This window comes from Silurus meridionalis, chromosome 13 (assembly GCF_014805685.1).
Source record: "Silurus meridionalis isolate SWU-2019-XX chromosome 13, ASM1480568v1, whole genome shotgun sequence".
NCBI lineage: Eukaryota > Metazoa > Chordata > Actinopteri > Siluriformes > Siluridae > Silurus > Silurus meridionalis.
In genome coordinates, this window is record NC_060896.1 from 274,205 (window position 1) to 283,267 (window position 9,063).

The 9,063-nt window shown below is 43.2% G+C and overlaps 1 long non-coding RNA gene across 1 annotated transcript; it reads left to right on the forward strand.

The window, feature by feature from the left end:
* The first annotated feature begins 5,962 nt into the window (after positions 1–5,962).
* On the forward strand, positions 5,963–8,063 carry LOC124395451. The gene is made up of 3 exons (XR_006927627.1): positions 5,963–6,665; positions 6,813–7,137; positions 7,329–8,063. It is a non-coding gene; the product is annotated as an uncharacterized LOC124395451 (long non-coding RNA).
* The last annotated feature ends 1,000 nt before the right edge of the window (positions 8,064–9,063 follow it).

A 9,063-nucleotide genomic window follows, 5' to 3' on the forward strand; every position in this document is an offset into this window, starting at 1 on the left:
TGCTGAAACAAAAACACCATCTAGAGATGCTACAGAATCAGAAAGTTTACTTTTAGCTGCATGTGGTCTAATATCCTTTAAACACTTCTCAACATTGTTAAGCTGATCTCTCTCATCTGGCTTTGCTGAAATATACAGCTGTGTATCATCAGCATAGCAATGGAAGCGAATCCCATGTTTATGTATAACTGAGAAAAAACTGAGACCGACAAGATTAGAGATGTGCGGTAGAAACAAGAGTGAGGACTTCTACTGATTAGAGACTAAGACTAACTTGGGTTCAGGAAACAAAACTGCGAATGGATTGAATGAAGTCTGGAGCTGTGACTAGCATAAGCTTAGGGATGAGGATAAGACCAACTTAATATCAGGGCTGAGACTGAAACTGAATCAGTTATACTTTCTGCTTAAAGGAGTGATTTTGAAAATAATGTTTGTGGTTGTCTGCTTTTCTGCAGGTTCTCTACATGGATTTGATCTCCTCGACATTCTCAGGATGAACTGTGAGCGAGGTGGTGATGTGTAGCGCACACTACAACCACTCGTTTGTGAGCGGCAGTGAGATGATGGTGAACACTCTGACACTGGAACAGAAGACTGTGTTTGCCTTTGTCTTGATGCTGCTGATTTTTCTAGCTCTGCTGATTGTCCGCTGTTTTCGAATTCTTCTGGATCCCTACAGCAGCATGCCGTCCTCACACTGGGGAGACGGACTGGAGGGGCTTGAGAAAGGGATGTTTGAATACGCTCTCACTTAAGAACATGTTTCTACCATAGGCCACACCCCCCTACTGTATGTCACACCCTTTACCTAACATTACACCTTTACATAACACCACACCTTTAACTAACATAACACCTTCACATGACACTTCACCTTTAAATAACATTACACCTTTACCTAACACTACACCTTTACCTGACATTACACCTTTACATAACACCACACTTTTACATAACACTACACCTTTACATAACACTACACCTTTACCTAACACTACACCTTTAAAGAACATTACACCTTCACATAACACCACACCTTTAACTAACATTACACCTTTACCTAACATCACATTTTTACATAACACCACACCTTTACCCAACATTACACCTTCACATAACACTACATCTTTCCTAACATTACAACTTTACCTGACATTACACCTTTACCTAACACTACACCTTTAAAGAACATTACACCTTTACATAACACCACACCTTTAACTAACATTACACCTTTACCTAACATTACATTTTTACATAACACCACACCTTTACCCAACATTACACCTTTACATAACACTACATCTTAACCTAACATTACACCTTTAAAGAACATTACACCTTTACATAACACCACACCTTTAACTAACATTACACCTTTACCTGACACTACACCTTTACCTGACATTACACCTTTACATAACACTACACCTTTACATAACACTACACCTTTACATATCACCACACCTTCACCTTACATTACAAATTTACCTAACACTACACCTTTACATAACACTACACCTTTACCCAACACCACACCTTGACCTTACACCACACTTTTCATAACACTACACCTTTACCTAACACTACATCTTTCCATAACACTACACCTTTACCCAACACCACACCTTTACCTAATAACACACCTTCACATAACATTACACCTTCACATAACACTACACCTTTACCCAACACCACACCTGTACCTAAAATTACACTTTTACATAACACCACACCATTACCTAACACCACACCTTTACAGAACACCACACCTTCACCTAACATTAAACCTTTACATAACACCACACCTTTACTCAACACTACACATTTACCTAACATAACACCTTTACATAACACCATACCTTTACCTAATAACACACCTTCACATAACATTACACCTTTACCTAACACTGTACCCTTACCTAACACCACACTTTTACCAAAGACCACAGTATTACTCGAGGCTGCACCATTAGCCACAGTCAATCTAAAGCCAGACTGTTACTAAAAAACACTTTTATTTGAAAAGATAATCAACAGAAGCCAGAATGTTATTGTGTACATGTTCACTTCAAACTAGCACCATCCCCATTTGGTCACCTGCTAATCTCCACCCACCAGCTAGTTTTCACCTCCCATAATTCAGACGCAAACCAAACCGAGGAGGGAAAATGCTAACATTGTTCCTTCAACACACACACACACAAAATGAAACCAGCAGTTGCTCATGCTGCATTACAGGGTGATGTAACACACTCAAGCTATCTGCCCTCTTTTGCATACTAGAGACTATCAAGCTTCTAGCAGGACTAATGATGAACAACGTCAGTTACATTTCTTCACCTTTCTAAACCACAAAGCTGTGGAGATAAACTGACCTTCTGGGTAGAGTAATGTTACAATCCAGATGTTTGTGTTGAGTGAAAAGGTTTACTGTTCAATGCCAATGTGTTTTCGTGTGTGAATGATGTGAGATTTTACTGCAGTTTACTGCTGCCTCATTACACAGGGTAGAACTTTTAATAATTATTTGTGCAACTGTGGAAACACCTTTCCTCACATGTGTATGTCTGATCCAAAAAACTATGTCTCACCAGAAAACTTAAATTAGGTATAGCAGGAGAAAAATGTGTGTGTGTGTGTGTGTGTGTGTGTGTGTGTGTGTGTGTGTGTGTGTGTGTATTTGAAAAGTTTACATATTAATTGTACAGAAGAAACCAATTAAAAGTGGAGCAGCAGATCAGACAGATCTTTATCGTTCTACTGCTCATTATGTTTCTGATTACTCCAAACCAAATACACCTTTATCTCAATTATATTATATTAATGTGTGTGTGTGTGTGTGTGTGTGTGTGTGTGTGTGTGTGTGTGTGTGTGATTTGCCCCTTTTCCCTCTATATGACAGCGTTCAGAAACGTTTGTAAACACAGCATCCTGTAGATGTGACATGACGTGACAGAGATGGAGGGAAACGGCTCCATCCCAAATGCTACTTAAAAAAACTTTATAAAACACACACTTGTGTTCTTGCTGGTCGTGTAATGTTAGAGTATTTATACACTGTTTAAAGAAGTGTGTGTGTGTGTGTGTGTGTGTGTGTGTGTGTGTGTGTGTGTGTGTCTGTGTTTCAGGACTATATCTTTCTCTTTGCACTTTATCACTGTGTGTGCTTTAGTGCTGTCACTGTCCCATTTTGTGCCTTCATACAGTGATGTTCAGCACCTTTACATGTGTGTGTGTGTGTGTGTGTGTGTGTGTGTGTGTGTGTGTGTGTGTGTGTGTGTGAAACCTGTGGGTTTCTATTTGTTGTGTACAATAAACATATTTGTGTTAAACATTATTTCTGTGTGTTTAGTCACGTGATCCTGATGGGAGAAGAGTGTATACTGCAGAGACGTGCAGGCAGAAGGGGCAGTGATGATGCAGTGATAAGGCAACAACATCCTCAATATCATTAACATCATCAACAACATTATCAACAACATTATCAACATCATCAACAACATCAACAACATCATCAACATCATCAACATCATCAACAACATCAACAACATCATCATCATCAACAACATCAACAACATCAACAACATTATCAACATCATCAACAACATCATCAACAACATCAACAACATTATCAACATCATCAACAACATCATCAACAACATCAACAACATTATCAACATTATCAACATCATCAACATCATCAACATTATCAACATCATCGACAACATTATCAACATTATCAACATCATCGACAACATTATCAACATCATCAACATCATCGACAACATTATCAACATCATCAACAACATCAACAACATCAACAACATCAACAACATTATCAACATTATCAACATCATCAACAACATCAACAACATCATCACCATCATCAACAACATTATCAAAATCATCATCAACATAATTTGTCAAAACCATCAACAACATCATCAACATCCATCAACATCATCATTAACATTATCAACAAAAGATCCAAGATGGCGGCACGGCAGTAGGTCGCAGCGGCTGCTCCGGATCCAAAATAGTGCTATTTTTACTTTGTAGTGCACCAAATGCAACATATGGACATCGGAGCAACCGAAAAAAAATGGAGAAAGCGGAAGCGTGGAAAGCGAGCGAAAAGCGAGTGGGGGCTAGTGCTAGGCTAATAATAAATTGGACTACATCAGACTTTAGCAGGCTACTCGGCGTGAGTACAGTCAATGCTGCGTCTTTGTGTTCACTGAGACGTGGCTGAGTTCCAGACACCACCATTCAGCTGGACGGGCTAGCCGCGATTCGTGCTGACAGAAATGCAGCTCTCTGTGGTAAGACACGTGGCGGCGGTCTGTGTGTTTACATCAACACGGAATGGTGTAAGAACTCTGTCCTAGTTTCCAACTACTGCTCACTGCTCGTGGAGTTGATGGTTGTGAGATGAAGACCTTTTTATTTAAAGGACCTTTTTATGCAAATCTCTCGACTGTACGTCCTAAATTTCATCAGAATGTGGACTTTGCAAACAAAGAGAAAACGTTTACACGAAGCCCCATCCCCCTCGGCTAATTCGACCACATCTCATCTCTGTTAGCTGATCCCAGCATACAGACCACTCAGCAGGTGTTCAAGACTAGCTCGAAAGCAGGTGAGAACCTGGTCAGCGGGATTTAAATGCACCAACTGGGACATGTTTAGAGAGGCTGCAACCAAAGGCAATTTCATCAACTTGGAGGAGTACATGTCAATAGTGACCAGCTACATCAGCAAGTGCACTGATGACATGACCATCTCCAAGATCATCACCACATGCTCCAACCAGAAGTCGTGGATGACCGTTAAGGTGCGTGTGCTGCTAAAATCCAGAGACTCCACCTTCAGAGCAGGGGACAAGACGGCCGTAAGAACAGCAAAGGTCAAACTGTCCCGTGCCATCAGAGAAGCGAAGTGCGCACACGGTAAGAGAATCCACAGTCACTTCCAAGACAGCGGAGACACCTCGCACATGTGGCAGGGCTTCCAGGCGATCACAAACTACAAGACAACTTCACCTGTATGTGACGATGAATCCCTGCTTGGGATTGCACCATCGACCTGATGCCCGGTGCCAAGTTGCCTAAGAGTTGAGTCTACCCACTATCCGTCCCAGAGCGCACGGCTATTGAGAACTATATACAGGAAGCCTTAAAGCAGGGCTTCATTACCCCATTTTCTTCTACAGCAGCTTCCCGCTTCTTCTTTGTGAAGAAGAAGGACGGTGGTCTCCGGCCTTGTATAGATTACCGCAATCTCAATTCCCAAATAGTACAACTCCCTTACTTGCTCCCTCTAGTCCCGGCCACCCTAAAACATCTTTGCAGAGCCCAATTCTTCACCAAGCTGGACCACTGTAGTGCTTACAACATGGGTCATGTGGTATGGACTGTCTATTTCTCCAACCGTATTCCAGATGTTTATAAACGAGGTGTTCCGGCTATTCGGTATCGGTTCATCATCGTCTACATCTATGACATCCTGGTCTACTCCTGAAACCTAATGGAACATCGGGGTCATGTCACCCAGGTCCTAGAACGATTATGGGAGCACCACCTCTACCTAAAGCTGGAGAAGTGTGACTTCCACTAGTCCAAGGTACAGTTCCTGGGGTATGGCATCAGTCCACTGGGGTATGGATGGACCGGGGGAAGGTTAAGGCAGTCCTGGACTTGCCTCATCCAGGGTTCCAATGCTTCCAAGGATTCTTTCATATCTATTGACAGTTCATTCGTAGTTTCAGTTTGGTTACTGCCTTGCTCACCTCACTCCTGAGGGGAAAGACCAAAGCCATTGTAAACTCAAAAGGGGGTTAAGTACCACCTCTCTCCTATGACACCCGGATCCCCAGTTCCCTTTCATATTGGAGGTGGACACCTCCTCCACAGGCATGGGGCGGCCCTATCCCAACATATGGTTAACCCTCCATGCCTGCAACCCTGCGCCTTCTTCTAAAAGAAACTCTCTCCAGCTGAACAGAACTATGACATCGGTAATTGAGAACTTCTGGCTATCAAACTGGCTCCAAAAGTGTGGTGGCACTAGTTGGTGGGGCATCCGTTTATGGTGATCACCATAAACAGAACCTCCAATACCTTCGAGAAGCAAAACGGCTTAGATGTGCTTTATTCTTCACCTGCTTTCACTTCATAATCACCTATCGTCTAGGCTATAAGAATGGAAAAGTGGATGCCCTGTCCAGAATTTATGCCCCAACGACCCACGAACCCAGGAAAGAAGATCTTTCCACCCAACCTCATCCTCAGTCCCATTGTGTGGAATTTGTAAGAGGAGATCCGAACAGCAACCACTGGAGAACCTGCCCCACCCGAATGCTCTGAGGGGAAGACTATTGTCCCAAGACTTACTGTCAACTCCTGTTAAGGTCTATCCACAAGGCTCCAGGTTCAGGCCACTGCTGGTAGGAAGCAGAACCTTCTTATGCTTCAATCTCACTACTGGTGGCCTGGTATGATCGGGGACATAGCTAAGACACCATGCCACTTACCAGTGGGTAAGTGTTTTCCCCTACCGACCCCACAACAACCTTGGTCCTATCTGGTAGCTGTGGATTGCTTCTCCGAAGCCTGCATATTGGTTCCTTATCCGAGGTCCCAGCTCTAGAAACCTCTGAGGTACTCTTCCAACACTTGTTCCAAAATGTTGGCCTCCTGGAAGAAATAGTGTCAGATAGGGGTCCTCAGTTCACTTCCCACATATGGAAAGCATTTTTCAAGCTACTCTGTGTTACCATTAACCTTTATTATTTTTATCACCCACAGGCTAACGGCCATACAGAGCGGAAGATACAGGGGCTTGCACGCTACCGCTGATCCTACTGCAAACAGGACCAGAATAGTTGTAACCAGTTCCTCCCGTGGTCCGAGTACGCAAGCCACCAGCTTGAACTCATTCCAGTGCGTGCTCGGCTTCCAACCACCACTGTTCCCCTGGATGGAGGAACCTTCAACGGTGGATCATTGGTCCCAAGAGAGCGAGAAAGTTTGGGAGTCAGCACATACCCAGCTCCAAAGAGCCCTCAGAACCACTAAGAAGTTCGCAGATCCTTGAAGATCGGAGGCACCTCCCTACCAACCAGGAGACAAGGTATGTTTGTAGACCCAAGATCTGCCCCTTCCAACTGCCCTGCAGGAAGCTCAGCCCACATTACATTGGGCCATTCAAGATTCTACGCCGAATCAATGAAGTGTCCTATCGGCTTGACCTCCCTCCCAGGTACCTCATCCAGGCTACCTTCCATGTATCACTCCTAAAACCCTTCTCTCCCCCTTCCACAGAGAACCCTGGAGCTACCATCAATCCGCCTCCCCCTGAAGTGCAGGACCAACCCTCCGTTTACTCCATTCAAGAGACTCTGGACTCGTGGTGCCGGGACCCCACCCTAGAATACCTCGTCTACTGGGAAGGGTTTGGACCAGAGGAGCGCTCCTGGGTCCCCAGACAAGACGTCCTGGACCCGGCACTCCTGGAGGAGTTTTACCTCAGTCACCCTAACCGCTCCGCACCCAGAGGTTGCGGGCATCCCCAGACCCCGGGTTAAGGCGTTGTACTATATTTAATGTAACCTTAGATCACCCGGACTACCTACTGCTCCTGTGATCTCGTGAGTTTCCTGTGCTGCTCACTTCGCTTTTTGTGAAGCATGCTACAGCTACGTCCTACAGTCCCGTTTCCGATTCTCCAGTGTTATGTTTAAGATCAATAAACTACACCTGGTTTTACTCCAGATTTCCGATGTCTGGTGTATCCGTGACGGTATTAAGCTTGGATTGAAACTAATATAAGCAATGTTATATGTTATCTGAAGCATATTTCTAAATGATATTATATATTATATTTTATATGAACTTTATGCACCCTATTATGCACGATGAGTCCAGATGTCATGTGGTCTCTGTTTTTTCCGCATAGCTGGTGTTTCACCACATAGGCAGTAGATGTGTATCAATATCTTGTCTGATATTTAATGACATGTTCTAATATGTTCCATACATGACTAAATTTTGCACAGTGTATGATGCACCTGCACTTGCGTCTTCTCTGGCTGATTTTCTTCACACTGTGCACAATGCACCAATAAACTGACCTTACTATTACTATTAAACCCACTTTTCTATTAGTTTAGCTATTAAGTATTACTCTTACTACTATTATTGCTGTTATTACCATATATATTTTTATATTGTTATTATATTAGAAACCGAACCAGCTAAATTTCTCAACACAGTTATAGATGTTCACAGGACAGACTCAATGATGGCAGAGTAGAATTGTTTCAGCAGCTCCTGTGGCAGGTTGAATTTCCTCAGTTGGAAGTACAACCTCTGCTGGGCCTTTTTTAATATGAAAAGGATTTTAGGATTTAAAATGAGGATGATGAAGATTAAGATGAGGATGATGAAGATTAAGATAACGTTGATGATGATGCTGTAATACTGTAATATGATCTTTCTATAAACTTCATCAAGGTCACATGAATGACAGCCATCAGTTCTCAGAATTCTTCCTGCCAGTCACATAAGGAACAATAAGGAAGTGAATGTGTGGCTTCACATTAACTCATAAAACACACACACACACACACACACACACACACACACACACACACACACACACACACACACATTTCTGTGGAAAGTTTCACATGACTCAGGTGTTCAGCTCGACACCTCAGTGTGCCAAAGACGCACCCACATCCAGGACCATTAATTTTCACCATGAAACACACACACACACACACACACACACACACACACACACACACACACACACAAATTGGTTTGTGTCATGTGACCAGTTTGTGTTGATTTAAGTGTTTATAAGGCAATTATCTTTATCATTATTTTGGTTTCGAGCTCATTAGAACTCATCTATCAGCTCCTTTATTAGCTCCTCTACCAACCCCTTTTCCAACTCCTCTACCCCCCTGCTCTTCTCCCAGCTCCTCTTCCACCTCTTCTCCAGCTCCTCTCCCAGCTCCTCTCCCAGCTCTTCTCCAACTCCTCTCCCAGC